The sequence below is a fragment of the Rhinopithecus bieti genome, unplaced genomic scaffold, assembly GCF_001698545.2.
Source record: "Rhinopithecus bieti isolate Rb0 unplaced genomic scaffold, ASM169854v2 scaffold_11380, whole genome shotgun sequence".
Taxonomy (NCBI): Eukaryota; Metazoa; Chordata; class Mammalia; order Primates; family Cercopithecidae; genus Rhinopithecus; species Rhinopithecus bieti.
In genome coordinates, this window is record NW_016807225.1 from 4,983,179 (window position 1) to 5,004,318 (window position 21,140).

At 41.8% G+C, this 21,140-nt stretch overlaps 1 protein-coding gene across 1 annotated transcript in view; it reads left to right on the top strand.

Moving 5' to 3' along the window:
* LOC108534983 (neurexin-3) overlaps positions 1 to 21,140 on the top strand; it is a 766,104-nt gene that overhangs the window by 175,533 nt on the left and 569,431 nt on the right. The gene's annotated exons all lie outside the window — the stretch shown is intronic.

Here is a 21,140-nt window from a genome sequence, read left to right on the forward strand (position 1 = left end):
AGGCCTGTAGCTCTACTACTAGACAGACTGTGAGTTCCTTGAAGGCAGGAACCCATCTTAATAATATGGGTATCCCAATAAACCAGCACAATAACTGGTTGTCCCAAAGGAGATGCTCAATAAATGTTTGTGGAATTCGTGAATTTATGAAAATACCTCTTTGGGTTGTTACAGAAACACATGAGCAGTGGAGACTTAGAATTCTCATCTTGAATCTGAGTTTCCTTTGATCTGAGGAGCTTCCTGTTTTGAGGTTACACATTTATTTTATTTATTTATTTATTTATTTTTGAGACAGAGTCTCACTCTTGTCACCCAGGCTGGAGTGCAATGGCACGATCTGGGCTCACTGCAACCTGCACCTCCTGGGTTCAAGAGATTCTCCTCTCTTAGTCTCCGGAGTAGCTGGGATTACAGGTGCATGCCACCATGCCCGGCTAATTTTTGTATTTTTAGTAGAGACAGGGTTTCACCACATTGGCCAGACTGGTCTCAAACTCCTGACCTCAGGTGACCCACCCATCTCAGCCACCCAAAGTGCTGGGATTACAGGCATGAGCCCCCACACCTGGCCTGAGGTTGCATATTTAGATTGGAATTAGTGTGCATGTTCTCCATGAAGGTGAAATTTGTATGGCTCTGGGACCTAAAAACCTAGGCAAGGACACAGATATATTAGCCTGGGGGAGATTGGGGGCTGTTTTACTATTTAGCATTAAGTGAGAAATTAAGCAAGTCTTACACACATGAATTTGAGTTCTGCTCCATTTCTGGGGCTTTTGTGTGTTAGAAATAAGTACAGGTGATTATTTCATTTATGTTGGTGGATTGGCGGCTGCCAAGCTTCTCTGAAGGGCCCACATTTTCCTTAGGTAATCCATTTCTCATTTTGCCCTTAGAAATAAGGAATCTGGGAATAAATTCCAGAGGTGGTAGGAGAAGGGAGGATGCATTCCCACATTGGTGGCTAAGGTTCATAAGCCCCTAGAAAAGAAGGGAAAGATCTCTGAGCTTAGGACATGGGACTCCCCTTTCTTACTATAATTTGTAGACAGATTGGGGCAAGTAATTCCATGCAGGTTTGGAAACATGTCAGAGTGTGCCTTACAAGGAAACAAAGCAAATACAGGAGGAAAAAGGTAGGCCGTTGTTTGGTCTTTAGAAACAAGCATTTTCTTACATCCTTTTTTTCCCGGTATATGTCGTATGAAAGTCATTCTGGTAGCAATAGTAATAGTACTATTAATAATAATGATGTACATATATTGGATGTTTTCAACATGCCAGGCACCATGCCAAGCTTTTTACCTGGCTTATTTCATTTCAATTTATAACTTTATGAAGCAGATACATTTTCATTTCTATGTTACAGATGAGGCACAGAGAGGCATAGAAACTTGCCCAAGCTTGAAGGAGCTGGGATTTGAACTTAATCTAACACAGCAGTGTATGTTCTCAAGTTGGCACTATATTACCTTCCAAACAACATTTACACTAACAAGTGCAGCCAATGTTTATTGAGTGCTAACTCTGTGCTGGGCACGTTGCCAACCTCTACATGAAGAGCCTCAGTTACCCCTCAGCACCATCTTTGGGGTAGGTTATTATTATCCTTATTTCAAAGATAGAACAACTGAGACTTAGAGATTCAGTAACATGTCCAAGGTCACATAGCTAGTTCATGGACCTGAGTTCGTTCTTAGGCTGCTTGTCTCCTAAGCCTCTAGTCCAACTTTTTTATTTTTTAAATTTATTTTTTATTTCTCTCTCTATATATATTTTGTGATAGGGTCTCACTCTGTCACCCAGGCTGGAGTACAGTGGCTTGATCTTGGCTCACTACAATCTCTGCCTCCCAGGCTCAAGCAATTCTCCTGCCTCAGCCTCCTGAGTAGCTGGGATTACAGGTGCTTACCTCTACCACCTGGCTAATTTTTGTATTTTTAGTAGAGATGGGGTTTCACCATGTTGGCCAGGCTAGTCTTGAACCCCTGACCTCAAATCATACACCCGCCTCAGCCTCTCCGAGTTCTGGGATTACAGGCATGAGCCACCATGCCTGGCCATAGTCCAACTTTTAAATTTTGGTTTAGGAAGTGTTTTTTATCCAGATCTCCCTCTCATAGTCAGTTTTCACCTCTTCCCTGGGGATAGGGCTCAAGGAGAACTTTCATCATCTTCAAATGAAAAGACCATGTGGCAGTTAAGAGTGTGGGGGATTCCAAGACCCTTCTGGTGATTGTGGACTTGAAAAACAATAGTGGTAATGAATAATTAAAGAGTTAAACAAAGGGAATAGTTCTAGAGACTGGGTGAAGGGGAGCCTGTTTATTCCACTGTGTTTGAAGCCAGAACACTGTGTCTTGGCACTGACATGCCTTGGAGACTTCGTATTGATGATCATGGCTAACTGACTCTTTTTCAGCTCAGTATCATTCGTAGTCAGGACTTTACATGTGTGTGTATGTAATGAATATATATCTGTGCGTACACACACACACACACACACACACGTACGTACGTAAAGTTCTGACTACCAATGGTAATAATACATAGTTTTTTGGGGGAAGAAGGGATGCCTCTTGTATGCACAGCACTCATTTGGGCAGGGAAGATGGAAAAAAAGGTAAAATTGGGTTATTTGTCCTAAGTTGACTTGACAGTCTAAGCAGGGAGATAAGGTAGATGAGTATGTGAACAATATTTTGGTAGATTAGCTTGGTTAGTGGATTTTCAAACTTTTTGAAATTATAAAACCTACAAATATATATTTTTAAAATCACAAAACAAAACCTTAATGATTCAGTAAAATTCTTATAATCTTTATACTGGAAAGGTAGTAGAGCAAAGTTTATATCAGTTTGTAACTAGAGATTTATGCCCTTACATATGAGTGACAGATGTGTGAAATATGATTATTCATAATAAAGTGAAGAGGATGTTATAGAGAGGGATGCAATAAAATTTATCTTTTTCATCATGTTGCTTATCTGGGTCACCATGAAACTAATGTGAACAGTTTCCAGCTCCAGGCAAAACATTTACACTGCTCACCTTTCAGTGTTGCACTTGGGAACAAATGTGCAGCTTCAGGGTGAGAATGGAAGAATATATAGGCAAAAGAAGAGCTAGGAAATAGATTAATAATGAATATTCTCACCTGAAAACTATGAATTTCAAGATCACACTTAAGGTCCACCTCAATTTAAAAAATGTCCTGAGGATCTGAACAATGATAATTGGAAAATTAAAAGAGCATTGATAGCTTAAATGCCAATGAACTCAAGGCTAAGATCTCGGTTTTCATGCAAACTGGTGACTCTGACTTTGTTCCACTGCTATAGGCTTGGCTTAGGATCTGACAAGTGGGTTTTTGAAAATGGATTCAGGTGGAGGCTCATGGAGAGCATCTGTTACCTCCATGGGGCAAAGGCTCGCTGTAGGCAACTTATGAGAGGTGGAAAGCATGATGTGTGTTGTGTAGACAGCACAGCATGGGGACCCAGCACTGCCCCCATCAACATTTCTCTTAGAAAATGTGATTACAAGGCGGGTGGATCACAAGGTCAAGAGATCGAGACCATCGTGGCCAACATGGTGAGACTCCTTCTCTACTAAAAATACAAAAATTATCTGGGTGTGGTGGCGTTACCTGTAGTCCCAGCTACTCGGGAGGCTGAGGCAGGAGAATCACTTGAATCCAGGAGACAGAGGTTGCAGTGAGCCGAGATTGAGCCATTGCGCTCTAGCCTGGTGACAGACCGAGACTCCCTCTCAAAAAATAAAAAATAAAAAAAAGAAAAAGAAAGAAAAGAAGAAAGAAAACATGATTACATTGTAGGAGCTGGAGGATTGTTACTAAATCATTCAAAATAGCGACCAGTTAAAAATATTCTACTGGTCTAACAAGGAGGATATAAATAGTTAAATTATGATGCCTAGTAGATAGAATATTAGGAATATTTTCAGCCATTAAAACTACGTTTTAGAAGAGTATTTAATAATGGGGATATTATAGATAAATAGAGATGGATGTAGGTATAAAAATGGAGAATATCTCTTTAAAGTACTATGTTGATTTTTTTTAAGTCACTATATCCATCTCTCTTTCCCTAGCAAATATTCTCTAGAGAAACAGATGAACATTTTTCATTAGCCATCTCTGGGTATAAGGTAAATTTAGTTTTCTTTCTTTCTTTCATTTTATTTTTTTAAATAGTGATGAAGTCTCGCTATGTTGCTCAGGCTGGCCTCAAACTTGTGAGCTCGAGCAATCTGCCCATCTCGGCCTACCAAAGTGCTGGGATTATAGGCACGAGCCACCATGCCTGGCCTGATTTTAATTTTCTTATTTGCATCTTTCTGACTTTTTTTCTTGTAATCACATATTGTCTTTGCAACCATAGAAAAAGCAGCAAGCACCAGCTATTTCTACAGTGGCAAGTTAATCCCATGCAGTACTGTAATGGGGGCAAGCAGAGGGCTTGGTCCTAGATGCTCCATTTATTATTTGGCTCATGCAGGATAAGCCTGAGCTTCTGAGATTCTTGGGTAAACAAGTGGCCCTGCCTTCCTCACGGGTCTCTGGAGGATTGGAGGAGTGGTGCGTGCTGTGCAAAGGTAAAGGTCTCTAGCCAAGGCCACTGCTGGACTTGTACTTCTGCCTTTCTCCTGGGGGTCGCTTTTACATTCTTCAGAGCTTGGCTCAAATGGTACTTCCCCAGGTAACCTTCCCTGGCCCCCCACATACCATCAGGTTTCCTCTTTGAATGCCCTTGTATCACTTCAGAACTCTTACCATTGTTACTATTTTGCATTTATTCCTGAGGTTATTGGATGAATGTGTGGCTTCTCCTCTGAACGGTCTGTATCTTCACTTTTGAGCATCCCTCCATTACTGGCATAGAGTAGTCTCTTGCAAACGTTTGGTAAACACATGAATGAACTCTTTAATGCAAAGGTTTAGAATCAGCTGGTGGGGAGGCAGATCTAGTATTTTGAGGTGGTATTTGGAGGGCCCATGGTGTTAACCAAAAAAAAGCTCTTAGCAGAGTCACTGTATAACTTTTTTTTTTTCTGGGAAAGAGTATATGTTTCAACATGGCAGAGAGCTAAGGCTTTGCATTGTAATATGGGTCAATCAATCAAGAAATCAGTCAACCCGTATTTATCCAGTACAGTCCATGTGTCCAGCACAATGCTAGAGGCACTAAGACTTTTGGGAAGTGGCTTTGCCTCTTTCTTTCAGTTCACAAAACGAAGTGATTAAGACTTGCAGAAATCAGAAGTGGAGGAATGCAAACCAATCAGTGATTGCAATGACTGGAAAAGGGCTGTGAAAGGCAGTGCCTTTGAGCCCAAGCATTATGATGATGGAGTCTCACATCCTGAAACCCAGGGCTAATCCTCCCTGAAAGAGACGTGGATAGGAAAATTCCCCCGATAATTATTGCAAAAGTGTCATCTTAAAAACAAACATCACAAGATGCGTACCCAAACTCAAAAGCATGAAACACAAAAGCAAACTGTTTCTAATCAGACTAATTGTAGAGTTAGTGGCTCTAAATTGTGTTGGTTTTGCCAGTTTCTGCCTTTTGGAGGTGGGGACAGGGGAGATTTGGTTTAGCTTCATTAGCATTTCCTCCTGGAAATGTGACAATATAACCACCCTGAACTGTTGCTCAGTAAAAATGCAAAAGGAGAATTCTTCCTCAGTCACATTTATATGGAAACCAAGGACAGGAAGAGAAAGAAGACATAGGCTGTTAGGGGAAGGAATATGTGGGCTACAGATACATTCAGACGCCAAAACCTATTGCTTGTTTTCAGCCTCTGGCCTAATTTGTTTTCTCCTCCTGAAATCTATGACTATAGGTTCACATCTAAGGGGCAAAAATCAACCCATGCTCACAGCCTGCTAGGAGCGCTTATACATCCCCCTCCTCCAACCTCCCACTGCCCGGCACATTATTTTGGAAGTGTGAGCAGAGTTGTCTTTGGAATGACAGTGCCTCACCGATACAGAATTTGTGATAATCTGGTCCTTGGGTGGGCTTGAGTTTATCCACATAATGGAGGTGGGGTCGGGAGACAGAGGTATGTTAATTAAGACTAAAGGCCCACAAACTCTTTTCAAGTAAAGCAGCCTTAGCTACAGCTGATTCTTTTCTCTTGATACAAACATTTATAAGTTTACCAAGACCCCTTGCATGTTCCCTGTCTCCACATGTGCTAGAAAGTATTATGGTGATGCAAAAGTAATTGTACCAATAATACATCTACATTTATTAAGCGTCCTTTAATGCCCACTTCACTATAGCCGTCCAGTTAGGGCCTATTAGCAAGGGTTTACAGTATTATTATGAAAGAATCTGGATACTAGCAGTGAGAGGAAGACTTTCCACTTAAGGAAATACTGTTCCCCTAGGGGCACAAATATGTGAACAAGCATCTGCAAAATCTCCAGGCTAGGGTCAGAGCATCCTAAGTGAATTCCAGGAAAGTGGTTAATGGTCTAGATGGAAGAGAGAAATGCATTCTGTGGGGGTTCTTGACCAAACTCACGGCCCCCTCTTTGGACCAGAGTATGAGGCCTACCTTGGGGGGTGCAGGGGTTCCTAGGCAGGTTGGAGGTCTCTATTCCTGTTGAGGATGCAGCTCTCTTCTTCTCTACATTTTATCTCCAATGTTTTTGCTACCATCTGGTTGTTTTCTTACCAATTTGTCCTTGCCTCTGGCCTGCAGTGGGTACTCTTAAGAAAAGTCCATTTAGATGTCTTCTTTCCTTGCTAGTCTTCATGTCTGTCTGTTCTGAATTTGCATCCAATGTCTGCCCTCGGTCCCTGGGCCTTCCGCTTGATGTCTTCAATGTGAAAGTCTTCACTATTCAGCAGTGGGGACTGTGCTCCTCCCTTCACCCTCCTGTCCTCCAAGGGAAATCCGGAAGTATCTGGACAGACTGTCGGAACAAAGCAAAATATTTAAGTTCCCATCATCCTCCCACTGTGGGTTTTGATCATTTCTTTCAGTAACCAGTTTAGTTTAATTATTTATAGAAGGACGTTCATAGTGCTAGAGGAAATGTCCTATAAAGCATTTATCAAAGAATCAGTCTTTGTAATCTGAGACATCCCCAGAGCAAAAGCAAAGTATCTGGACTGATGATTCAGGTATTACTTTTGGAGGGAAGCAGGATGAGATTTCTAGAGGTGGTGGTGTTTGAATCATCAGGCTGACTCCATGGATAAGCCTAAAATCTGTAGGAGATGCAATGCCTGTGCACGGTCCCAGTCCTTCCAACAATGAAATGGGGGGGTTCATTGCCATGTGATCATTATACATGGAGAAACTGAGGCACAGAGAAATAAAGTGCATTGCCCAAAGTTTCTAAAATATATAGTGAAGTGGAATCTAGATTTAGAGAGAGGCAGTCTGATGTAATTGCTGTGTTGTTAATACTCTGGACTCCTGTTGTGGACATGCTGGTGCCTTGGTTGCTCAGTGTCTGAGGACAGTGGCTTGTCTGATTTTCTCAGCTTCCTCGAGATGGATCTACAAATTGTACTGAACTACAGACTCAGAAGTTAATAAGGAGTTTCATCTTGATAATTTGGTGGGACTGGAAGAGGTCTTTGACCGACAGACCAGCATCCAATGTACTCAAGATGGACCAGCCTGCTTCTGCCACTTCCTCGATCTTTAACTTACCCAAGCTATTTAATTTTTGAAAGTCTCTGTTTTCTCATTTATAGTTTAACAGTAGTCTCTGTCTCATTCTGTGTTGTTAGTATAAAAGAGAAGAGGGAGCACGTGGAAGGCACTTGGTACATAGTTAAGTGTTTCAGAAATGTTTCTAGATTTTGGCTGAGGTCTCCTGCAGCATCTTAGAGTATTGTCCAGGAATCCTGGTGGCAGTATTTCCCAAATTTTAGCATGCACAGGAATGACCTGTGGGGAAGGTGTCAAATCTGCATATTCCCAAGGCCCACCCAAGTGATTCAGGTTGGACCAGGTGGTGCTACAGTGGATGCAGCCGTCCAGATGACACCACTGAGAAAGCTGGCTCACAGGCCAGCAGGACCCCCTCCGACCCCTTAATTAAACCCTCTGCATTCCTTCAGACTCTTCTTACCCTGAGTGAAGAGTGCTAGAAATGTTCTCAGTAGCTTCCTAAAGTCTTTATAAGGCCAACAAGTAATAATTTGGTGATTTCAGAAGCAGCCCCCAGAATAATGTATTTTTTACCCCTTCCCCATCCACTCTTGGCTCCTGGCCCTACCTCCTACACCCCTCTTCGATTTGTACTATAGTCCGTGACATTTTTGAACTTCAGGGCTCCTGTCTGACTGGTTATTTATTTAGCTGAGGAACTGCAGCACCTAATTAATAGGAAATTAGCTGTGAATGTAACATTTGGCCCATGGTCAAGGCCCAAGAAGTTATAAATATGCACCACATGAGTGGCCTGGGCACCTGATTCCTGGAAGATCCAGAAGTGGTACTTCCTGTGCAGTTTCAGGAAGTGAAGTATATGCTGTATAGGTTGTGGGTAGCCAGGAGCAGGCATTACCCGCCCTGAGGCCAGCAGGACCATCCTGGGGTGCACAGGGGCCTGTCTGCTTCTCCCCATTTCCCAGAGAGCTCATTGACTCTTCTGAAGTTAACTGTCTTTTCAAAGGCCAGGTGGGAGAGGACACATCAAGGAAATGAGAGCAGAGGCTGGAGGGGACTTAGGAGAGGGTATAGCACCCCTTACAGGGTGGCCCAAACACTGTGATCCCCCAAAGACACTACGTCTGCTGTTGTTTCAGATACTTGCATTTGGCTTCTTCCAGGGGCATGTGAGGTACAGCTTCATCGAACACCTTGACAGTAGGGACTCTGCGTTGAAGGAGATCTCACTGCCATTCACAGGTTGCAGAGGAAGGGGAAAAATCTTTTCCTTCTACTCTTCTAAGTTCCTGGCTGGGGCCCCTATAACAAAAGATGGATTAAAAAGAGAATAGCACACAAAATTATTTACTATGTTTTATGTAACAGGAGAGCCTTCATAAGGAAACCAAGATTTGAAGAACAGTTAGCCCTGAGTGTTTTTTATGGCAGGCTTGATGAAGAGTGGACAGGCATGGAGAAGCTTGATAGGACAAACAGTGTGAGGTAAGCATAGTGAACTCCAGGAAACGTAGCCGGGCTTGTCTGGACTCCTCCCTGGGTCCCTGGTCTTGGCAGATAAGGGTGCTACCTTCCTCTGCGAACCTCTCGTGTTAGGGTCTTATGACCTGCTTCAGGGGAAGGTCAGAAAATTCTTCCTGGGTTTTCTCAAATTATTTTAGATTAAAATATTCAGCGTGCCAAAGTGCCGTCTTTTGGGGTAGTATGTCCTGAGCCCCATCACAGACCTTGGGAACCGAGCCTCGAAGAGGTTAGAGATCCTGCCCAAACCAGAGAGAGGCAGAGTTGAGATCTGGAATAAACATGTTCAACCCTCAAGTTTGAGCTCTGCAGAATCTCATAGTTCCCTGATTACCTCAAAAGGAAAATCAGGCTGGGAGGAGAAAACTGTTTTTAAAAGCCCCAAGGAAGAAAAGACTGAAGGAGAAGGAGGAGCAAAAGGGTCAAGGGAAACGTAAGGGCAAGTCTAAGGGCTCCTAGGGAGGCAACGGTGCCCCCATGGAAGGAGAAGGCGGTGTCTGTGGGTCACAGGCAAAGCTATTTTCTCTAGATTTGCTTGATTTCAGTTATCTCACTTTCTTTTTTCTCAATTTCCCCTGCAGGGAAATAGGAACTGGGCAACCTGTCTATTCCCTTGTGAGAGTTAAAAATCTGCTGATAAAAGGACCTGTTCCAATTCTAAGTGTGTTTATTATGAGCCAAACCCTGGGGGGTGGGAGGAGAGAGGTGCCTGGTTCCATGGCAGAGCAGGGCTAGGAAGTAAAGCTTGTTGGAGGACATCAGGGAACAGAAAATACAGAGTAAGTGAAATATTTTGCCAGCTTTATTTAAAAGATCTATCGAAGGCTCTTTAACACAGGCTTCTATCTTAGAACTGGTATAATGAATCGGGCATTTATGTGACTCTGGAAGGAGCCTTCCGAAGGAGGAGAAAAATGTAAAAGAAATTGCATCTTCGGGTAGGTCCCAGAAGGGGTTGATATGAAGAAAGAAAATAACTCATTGCTGTTGTCTCAGAGCTGAAGATGGACATGGAGACTGCTTATCACTTAGACTAAGGGGGACAGAGTCTCCATGGAAAGAAAGAATGCCCCTAGTCTCACTCAGGGAAGCAAGTTGTAAATCGGAGCCCAGGCTAAGAACACAGGTATCACTGATGCCCTGAAAGAAAGATAATACATCTTCCTTTTCCCACCTCTACCCACTAGCCAGAGGCATTTCCTGACCTTCTACTGAGGAAGAAATGGGTCCCTCCTGGTTTCTTGTCCTCTGGGGAACATTACCAATTCTTTTTTTTTTTTTATACTTTAAGTTCTAGGGTACATGTGCACGACGTGCAGGTTTGTTACATATGTATACGTACGTGTGCCATGTTGGTGTGCTGCACCCACAAAGATACAACATACCAGAATCTCTGGGACACATTTAAAGAGTGTGTAGAGGGAAATTTATAGCACTAAATGCCCACAACAGAAAGCAGGAAAGATCTAAAATTGACACCCTAACATCACAATTAAAAGAACTAGAGAAGCAAGAGCAAACACATTCAAAAGCTAGCAGAAGGCAAGAAATAACTGAGATCAGAGCAGAACTGAAGGAGATAGAGACACAAAAAACCCTTCAAAAAAATCAGTGAATCCAGGAGTTGTTTTTTTTGAAAGATCAACAAAATTGATAGACTGCTAGCAAGACTAATAAAGAAGAAAAGAGAAGAATCAAATAGATGTAATAAAAAATGATAAAGAGGATATCACCACCAACCCCACAGAAATACAAACTACCATCAGAGAATACTATAAACACCTCTATGCAAATAAACTAGAAAACCTAGAAGAAGTGAATAANTGCCCACAACAGAAAGCAGGAAAGATCTAAAATTGACACCCTAACATCACAATTAAAAGAACTAGAGAAGCAAGAGCAAACACATTCAAAAGCTAGCAGAAGGCAAGAAATAACTGAGATCAGAGCAGAACTGAAGGAGATAGAGACACAAAAAACCCTTCAAAAAAATCAGTGAATCCAGGAGTTGTTTTTTTTGAAAGATCAACAAAATTGATAGACTGCTAGCAAGACTAATAAAGAAGAAAAGAGAAGAATCAAATAGATGTAATAAAAAATGATAAAGAGGATATCACCACCAACCCCACAGAAATACAAACTACCATCAGAGAATACTATAAACACCTCTATGCAAATAAACTAGAAAACCTAGAAGAAGTGAATAAATTCCTGGACATATACACTCTCCCAAGACTAAACCAGGAAGAAGTTGAATCCCTGAATAGACCAATAACAGGCTCTGAAATTGAGGCCATAATTAATAGCCTACCAACCAAAAAAAGTCCAGGACCAGACGGATTCACAGCCGAATTCTACCAGAGGTACAAGGAGGAACTGGTATCATTCCTTCTGAAACTATACTATTTACCATCCCAGGCAGTGCTTAGGCACCAAATGACTTTGGAGTCAGAAATTTGAGTTCAAGCATCACATTCCCACCTTTGATTATGGACATGTTTGATTATCTCTTGATGACCTCAGTTTTCTGATTTTGTTTAAAAATATAGGGTAATATCTACTTTACAAGGTTTTTAAAAGGATTAAATGAAGTAAAAGTCAAAATCATGAAGATAACACCTGCCATATAGTTGAGACTTAAGAAGAATAAGTATTGCTGATATTGTTATGCAAATAAAAGAATCAAGAATAATGCTTGGCAGCCACTCAATAATCAGTTTCTGTTCCGGTGTTAAAGGTCACATCAGTAATAGTGAGGCTAGACATTTTGTCTCACTCCACAACTCTCCCCTAATTCAACCCTAAGCCAAAACTTAGGCCAACGCCAACCCTATTCCCAACCATATGCCCAGCTCTGTTCCCCAATCCTAACCCCAACCTAGATCAAACTATAACCCCAACTCTATCTTGATTTCCAACTGTATCCCAACTATATTATTCAGGGTTCTCCAGAGAAACAGAACCAATAGGATGTATATATATGTGTGTGTGTGTGTATATGTGTATATATATATAGAGAGAGAGAGAGAGTGAAAGAGGGAGGTGGGAGAGAGAGAGCGAGAGAGGAGAGAAAAGAGATTTTTATTGTAAGAAATTGGCTCACATGATTATGGAGGCTGACAAGTCCCAAGCTCTACAGGGTGAGTTGGCAAGCTGGAGACCCAGGAAAGCTGATGTTGTAGTTCTAGTCTAAAGACTGACAGGTCTGAGATTGAGGAAGAGCTAGTGTTTCAGTTCAAAGGCCATTAGACAGGACAGATTCTCTCTTACTGGGGGAGGTCAGCCTTTGTGTTTTATTCTGCTCTTCGCCCGATTGCATGAGGCCTATGCACAGTCAATCTGTTTTATTCGGCCTACCAATTTAATCTTATCCAAAAAAAACACCCTCACAGAAACAACCAGAATAATGTTTGTTCAAATATCTGGGTACCTGACAGCCCAATCTACTTTGCACATAAAATTAATCTTTTTAATCATCACACCAATCTTCTCCTTAACCTGATTCCCAGTGATATTACAACTCTAACCCTAAGTCTAACCCCAACCTCAGACCAGTAATTACTATTTTTTTTTTTTTTTGAGACAGAGTCTTGCTCTGTCACCCAGGCTAGAGTACAATGGCGTGATCTTCACTCACTGCAACCCTCCACCTCTTAGATTCAGGGAATTCTCATGCTGAGTAGCTGGGATTACAGGTGTGTGCCACCATGCCTAGTTTTTTGTTTTGTTTTTTTTTTTTGGTAGAGGTGGGTTTTGCTATGTTGGTCAGGCTGTTCTCGAACTCCTGACCTCAAGTGATCCACCCACCTCAGCCTCCCAAAGTACTGAGATTACAGGCATGAGCCACCACGCCCAGCCAGTAATTACTATTAAATATGCAACATGTGCTAAATATTGTTGGTTCCTCAGCTTTCTTCTTTTTAGTGTGGATACAAATCTGACTCTAGCTGCCAAAACTTATTAATCAATGTGATGAATCTGTATCATAAAGTCAACTTAATAATATATCTTCAGAGTATGGACTTGAAAGGGAGATGTGCTTGGAAAAGATTTTAGTCAGATAGTCACACAATATGATTAGCACCTGCTTTGGCATGAGGAGCTACTCAAACACACAGAGACTTCTATTTGTTGTGCCAGCTCCTGCTCCATTCTCCTGACCAAGCCCTGCTTTAATAGGGTCTGTGTGGAGTTAGGATGGCGAGTGATGGAGGCCTGGACACAACACCCCAGAGATGTCTTAACTCAGAGAATACAGATTTGTAGACCATTAGGAGCTGAAAATACGTGTCAGTATTATTACTCATATAGATCACTTAGTTTTCTGTCAGATTTTTGTATCAGATTTATCCCCTATGATGAAAACGAAACTTATTGATTATAGAAAGATTCCTACAGAATCAATGAGCAATAGAATTGAAAGGGATGGGCTGGGGCATGGTGGGTCATGCCTGTAATTCCAGCACTTTGGGAGGCCAAGGCAGGAAGATTGCTTGAGGCCAGATGTTTGAGAGCAGTGCAGGCAAAATAGCAAGACCCCATCTCTAAAACAAATGTTTAAAAAAATTAGTTGGGTATGGTGTTGCATGCCTACAGTCCCAGCCACTTGGGAGGCTAAGGTGGGAAGACCACTTGAGCCCAGGAGGTCAAGGCTGCAGTGAGCAGTGATCACACCCCTGCACTCCAGCCTTGGTGACAGAGCAAGACCCTGCCTCAATTTAAAAAAAAAAAAAATGAAAAGAATAATTATTTTATCCCATTGTTCTCAACTTTAAAATCACTGATGGTTGAGTCTTGTCTTGGACCAGTCCATGTATCTGTGGGGTGAACTGTGGGTATTAGTATTTTTAGAGGCACTCTTCTAGCATTACTATGGCTAAATGTTTCCACCAATCTGGCTAAAACTTCTCATTTCATGAATGGAAAAAGTGAGACTCAAAGAGGCTAAGTGACTTTCATAAAAGCAGACATGCAGGGACAAAGCCAGCACCTTAGGTTTTATAAATACTACCCCAGTGCTCTTGTCCAGACGCCACATTCCTTCTCATCTTGTTTCCTCAGATTTATAGCCAAAAACAGTGGGACCATCAGGGACCCCTTCCCCCTTAGAACTCTCATAGCGAGTGGTCCTCCAGCTCAGCCCATGTGCATCCAGCTGAAAGGCTTTCATACCTCTGCCCTGCATAGCTCTCGTTCAGAGAAGTAGGTGCACTGTGGTAGAAACAATTCTCTACTAATTCATTTGGAACAATAAAGAAATAAATCCTAATCCACCAACCTTGATCAGACGGCTGAAGGTTGTGCTCACTTGGTGCTGACCTTGTAAAGATGGACTGCAATTTTGGGGAGTCGATTTTATTTTGTTTTTATTTTTTTTTCCTTCTGGGCACTTAGAGTTCATATTCATCCTAGAGAGTTCTGGGAATTGCAGGTCCAATGCTATTAGCATCTACTTCATTCCTCTGCCTTTCTGCCCAACTCCCTTGTTTTCTAATTCTTAAAAGATTTTTCTAAGACAATTTATACTGAATGAATTGGTATTTTAAAATAGGTGAGTGAAATCCACCTTAAGTACTGATTTGATGTATTTAGAAAACATAGAAGCCTTTGAAGCCTACCAGCAAGGCAGCCTGTGTATTTCCCCTGGGTGTGGTTCCTTCTTTATTACCAGAGGGTGCACAGGAGAGTCTGTATTCATTCAGTCATTCATTCAAATAATGTTTGTGAATTTCATCCCCTTTAGGTCCAGGGAACTTGACTGGCACTAAGGGAAACTAAGGTGAATTACTGTCATCACTTGACCTCAAAAAGCTTAAATCTAATGGCGAAGGAAGAAGAGTATCCTCGAATACCCATACTGTATGCAATGTGATATTCCCTAAGGGTATGGCAATAAGGATATAGGAATGACTGGAATGTTTCTAGTTGAGGATCAGGGAAGGTTCTGTTGATTATTTGACATTTTGGCTCAGTTTTGGAAAATTGATGTGATTTTGACGGAAATAAGTATAAATCTTTTGTGTAGGCAAAGGAACAGCAGAAGCAAAGAAAGACAAAGGGGAAGGAAAGTATGTGCGTGTGTGTTGGGGAGTATGTCTTTGGTCTTCATATGATAGGTGGGAGGGAGCATCTGAAAAAAATTACATGTAGACCTCATGGATGCTTATGGGTTGAAATTGACTTTAGTGACTGGTCTACTTCCTCAGTTTTACAGATTATAAAGTAATAATGATAATAGCGATATTTGAACTTAACTCTCATTACATGCTTTCTATAGGCAGTTACTGAGCTACATCCATTACACGAATTTTCTCATTATTTTCTTACAACATTCCTTGGAAGTAAGTATTATTATTATCCCCACTTTGCAGATGAGGAAACTAAGGCTTATAGGTCAGTAAGCCAGTAAAAGGCAGAGTTGGGATTTGAACCCAAGGCTACACTCTTTCTGTGGCCAGGATTTTAACCTGGGTATTCAGTGCTGGTGACATTATGGGGGAGGAAAAGATGATGGATTCATTTTGGACATGAGACCTCCAGAAGAAGAGGTGAGTCTGGAATTTGAAGAAAGAATAATTTGAAAGAAAAAAAATTTGTTTCTGAAAGTTGTATCCTAACATTGGCACATTCAGAACACCAGTCACGTTGACTTGCCCTGCAGAATTTCCAGATGGGAATTCTAGCAGCTCACATGCCAAAGCTGCTCCTTAGTGTGTGTATGGCTTGCCAGACCCATCTTCCAAAGCTGCACTCAGGTTTTTCTTTTTTTTTTTTTTGACATGTCTCAGCTCCTTTCTCCACAATGTGTGCCTTCAGTGCTGTCTCCTTTTATCTAAAGAAGTTCTGCAACTTGTCCCCTTGCTGCCTGCCAGGGTTTACCTCTGAGAAGTATCAAGCTGTTCAGCATTGGCTAGAACAAGCTCTCCTGACCCTGTTGGCCCAGTGGTGAAAAAGTGTCAGTGTAGGGGAGTGGAAGATGTCAAGCATGTGCATGAGGAAGGAAATAATTTCTTTCCAGCAGGTGAGAAGCCCAGAGAGCTTTGGTGGCCTGGACAAGCTCCTGTGCATCAGGTGAAAAAGAGAAGTTCAGTAAAGCTGCCTTGCCTGGTTTTAAGTTATATTGTCTTCTAATTCCTTCTTCCCTCACCTTCCTCTTATCCTAATACCTTCAACTCCAAGTCCCTTGTGATTTCTTGACATACTGGCAGGTATACCTGACAGACAGGTATAATTGTTGGAATCAGGAATGTCTGACGAGTGGGGAAACTGTGGCAGTAAGGAGTGGAGAAAACTTAGTGAAGGGCTTGCAGTCCATGACTAAGAACCCAGAATTCACATTATCCTATAAGAAAACCCATCAGGGAAGAGATCTGAGGGTTGAAGTCTATATTATTCTTCTATTGCTGCTGTCACAAATTACCTCAAACTTAGTGGCTTAAAACAACATACATTTATTAGCTCACAGTTCTGTAGGTAAGAAGCAAAAGCAGGCTTTGATGAGTCCCTCTGCTTAGGGTCTTACAAGGCTGCACTCAAGGTGTTGCCTGGGTGGGCTCTTATCTGCAGATTCTGGGAAGAACCCTAACCCAATCTCATACCTATTGCTGGCCAAATTCCGTGCCTAACAGTTATGGGATTGAAGTCCTCACTTTTTTTCTTGTTGTCAGCCAAGAGCCACTCTTGGCTCCTAAGGGTCTCTTGGATTCCTTGTCACGTTGCCTACATCTTCGAGGGTAGCAATGGCGCATCAAATCCTACTTATGCTTCAAATCTCTGATTTCTACTACCTGCTGGAGAAAATGCTCTGCCTTTTAAAGGCTCATGTGATTTTATTGGGCCCACCTAGATAATCTTCCTTTTGCCATGTATGTTAGCTTGCTAGGACTGCCATAACAAGCTGGGTGGCTACTGTGTTTGAATGTGTCCCCCAAAGTTTATATGTTGGGTACTTAATCCCCAATGCAACAATGTCAAATCACCTTTAAGAGGTGATTAGGTCACATGGGCTGTACCCCATGAATGGATTAGTGTCATTATCAAGGGAGCGCATTAGTTATCATTGAAGTAGTTTCCTGATGAAAGGATGAGTTTAGCTCCCTTCCCCTCTCTCTTGTGTACATGCTGTCATCTACCTGCCACTATGGGATGATGCAGCAAGAAGGCCCTCCTGAGATGTAGGCTCCTTGACCTTGACCTTCTTAGCTTCCAGAAACTGTAAGAAATAAACCTCTGCTCTTTATAAATTACCCAGTCTCCAGCATTCTATTATAGCAGTACAAAGTGGACTAAAACAGTGGCTCAGACAACAAAATCTTGTTGCTTCCCAGTTCTGAAGGCTAGAAGTCTGAAGTGAAGGTACTGATGCTCCTTGACTTACAACGAGGTGATGTCCTGACAAACCCATGGTAAGTTGAAAATGTTGTAAGCTGAAAATGCATTTAATACACCAAACCTAGCAAACATCATAGCTTAGCCCAGCCTACCTTAAACATGCTCAGAACCCTTACATTACCCTACAATTGGGCAAAATCGTAAGGCAAATCCTGTTTTACAATAAAATGTTGAATATCTCATGTAATTTATTGAAATGTTGTACTGAAATTGAAAAACAGAATGGTTGTATGGGCACTAAAAGTAAGGTGACTACTGAATGCGTATCACTTTCATACCATCGTAAAGCTGAAAAATTGTCAGCCAAATCTTCCCAAGTCAGGGACCATCTGTATTGACAAGATTGGTTCCTTCTGAGGGTTGTGAGGGAGGGATCTGTTCCAGGCCTCTCTCCTTGGCTTGTAGATAGATGACTGTCTTCGTATTTGCATGGTGTTTTCCTTGTCCATATTTCCTTTTTTATCAGGACATCTAGTCATATTGGATTTAGGCCCACCCGAATGACCCCATCGTAACTAATTACGTCTGTAACCATGTTTCCAAGTAAGGACACAGCATCCTGAGATACTGGGGTTTAGGACTTCCATATATGAATTTGGGGGGATGCAATTAAACTCATAATACCATATAGCATACATAATCACAACAGTCACATCTTATTTGCTCACACTCAAAAGGGAGGGATTTGGACAAAGGTGAGGGTCATTGGAGGTCATTCTTAGAATTCTGCTTGTCACACTGCCTCTGAGTCAAGATAGCTGCTCAGAGGGATGCTCAGGTCGGGATGTGAGGACAGCCATGATGAATAAAAAGAATACTACTGACCATGGTGAGAACAGCTACAGAGGAGTGGGTGAAGGCCATGATCAATGGGTTGCAAGTGAACAAGAAGTGAAGAAAGTGCAGAGACTGCTCCACTCAAGAAGCAGCTGTGACCAAGAGGAGGCCAGGTGGTGAGAAGAGAGGGAATCAGAGGTGAATAATAGTTCCACTAAAATCCAAGAGACCTGAGCTTGCTAATTGTCTAGAGACAACTGACAGAGCGGGGCTTGCAGGCAGCTAAAGCTGTGCAACAGTTTCTGGTTGTCCACATGCCCCTTCTATGGGAACTTGACTTAGTACCATGTAGAGGATTTTGTAGAACTCCATGTGTTATTAAATGGCCTTTGCAGAGACCTGTGCAATCTGGCTGAGTTATAGTTAATTTGGAGATTCATGTTTGCTTACTTGTGGCTCTGTAACTCTCAGCCTTAATATCACAGAAATGCATTTTTATCTGGTTTTCACTTTCCTGATTCTTTAAAAATTTTATGTGATTGTTATTGGAAGGAAAGCTTCTCTGGAATCCAGAAATAGTATTAGCCACTATTGATTGAGGGTCTGCTGTATGACACGTCCTGTGAGAAGTGTGCATGTACATTTGTCCTCATTTCCTTTTTACCAGGTAGATTGTTACCTTCATTTCACAAATGGGGAAACTAAGTCTCAGAAAGCTTCAGGGCTGTGGCTGAGGTTATAGTGCTGCTAAGTAGTATTGCTCTGCCTCCTGGCTTAGTCACCACACTCACATTACAGACCTTGTTATTCTGAAAGTTGGCAACTTTCTTTTGTCTTGATAAATGTTATTTTCCTAGGATGTACTTAGAGCAATAAATGTTCTGTGAAAACAAAAGTGTAGTGTTCACGTTCTATTCCCCTCCCAGTCCCAAACTTCTGGGCTTCCCAGTTCACCTATTTGAGAAATTACTTAATGAAACATTTTCATCTCCACCCAGAATAATTCATTGCCAGGCAAAGAACAATGCAGAGACATTTCAGCCAGTGAGACTTTTTCCAAAGGTCACACATCGACGTCCAGGGATTTGTGATGGACACAGTGCCCAAGGCACAACATCACATTTGCTTCTCTTTCTGGATGCGTTTCATCGTGAAAGGGTTTGCAAGGCTCCATCTGCTGACTTGCAGTGGGCTGTTCCCCAGAATGCGGCCCTGTTCTCATTTCCAAGGATAATCGCAAATCTTAGTTGGTATTTCAAGGGAATAAGACAGGAGCGGGAACCCAGAGCAATTGGAATTCAGAATGGTGGAGTGAAGAATCAGCAGGCATGGCTGCCAGAGTTTGTAGGCTTGAGAAGCAGTGAATTCTGCCAGGAGTGAGAGTGCTTTGGTGAAAACCATGAAGAGAAAATCACAGGTTAACTGGGTTTTAGAGGCAGTGTGGGAATCTGTCAGGTGGGCAGGAGGTAGAAGGTGGGAGAGAATAACATCTCAGGTATGGGAGAGATACACAGGTTTAAATGTCAATGCTGTGGTGCCAAGTGGCTCAAGTATAATTGAGCGTATTAGCAATGACGCCAACCACCCCCGTAATAATAAACACACACATTTTTATGTCACCTACTGTATGTCAGGGTACATTAATTGTATTCTAAGCACATTAATTATGTTAACTCATATGTTCCTCAGTGCAACCACACAAGGTGAATACTGTTATTATTGTTGCTTTATAGGTCAGGAAACTGAGGCACAAGGAGGAAAATAATCGTGCCAAAGAACTATCAGTGAGCAGATTTGGGATTTTATTCCAGCAGTTTACTCTGCAGCAGCCCTGTCCTGTGGAAATTTCAGTGATGATGGACATGTTTTGAATCCTTGCTTTCAGTAAGGAAGCCACCACCCACATGTACTATTGAGCACTTGAAATGTGGCTCGTGAGACACACGAATTTTACATTTTATTTAATTTTGATTGATTATATTTAAATTTAGACAGGCACATGTGGCTAGTGAGGGCAGTATTGGACAACACAGTTACTTAGAGTCTGCTTATCTATAACCCTCTGCTGCCTTTCAAACTGGGGAGTGTCAAATTGGTTCTGTCAGGATAGTTCTAGCATTGAAAACCACCACAGGAATCATGGCCATCATTTATTTAGCTCTTACGTGCAGGGCAACATGCTAAGTGCTTCCTGTGGGTTATTTCATGTAGTATCTGTGACAATCTTATGGGTGATGGCTAAGAGCATGAACTCTGGTAGGTTTGAACTACTGGTGTTCAAAACCCAGCTCTGCTATTTGTTAGTTCTGCAGCCTTCAGCAAGTTGCTTAGCCTTTCTGTGCCTCAGTTTCCTCATTTGGAAAATGGAATAAATAATAGCACCCACTTCATATGGTTGTTATGATGATCAAGAGGCTATCCTTTGGAAGACAGCACAGTGCCTGACATGGGACAAATTCAGCATCTGGAGATATTGCTATTATTAGCTTTATACTTTCAATGAAGAAACCAAGGCGTGGAGAGGTAAAGTATCACGCTGAGAGGTACAGCTCACTGAGGGAGAGTTGGAATTCAACCCACAGGTAGCCTCATTTCAAAGTTCAGGTTCTGAACAATTAAATAGTGGTTTCTTTTTTTCTTTTCTTTTCTTCCTTTCCTTTCCTTCCTTTCCTTTCCTTTATTTCTTTCTCTTTCTCTTTCTTTCTTTCTTTCTTTCTTTCTTTCTTTCTTTCTTTCTTTCTTTCTTTCTTTCTTTCTTTCTTTCTTTCTTTCCTTTCTTT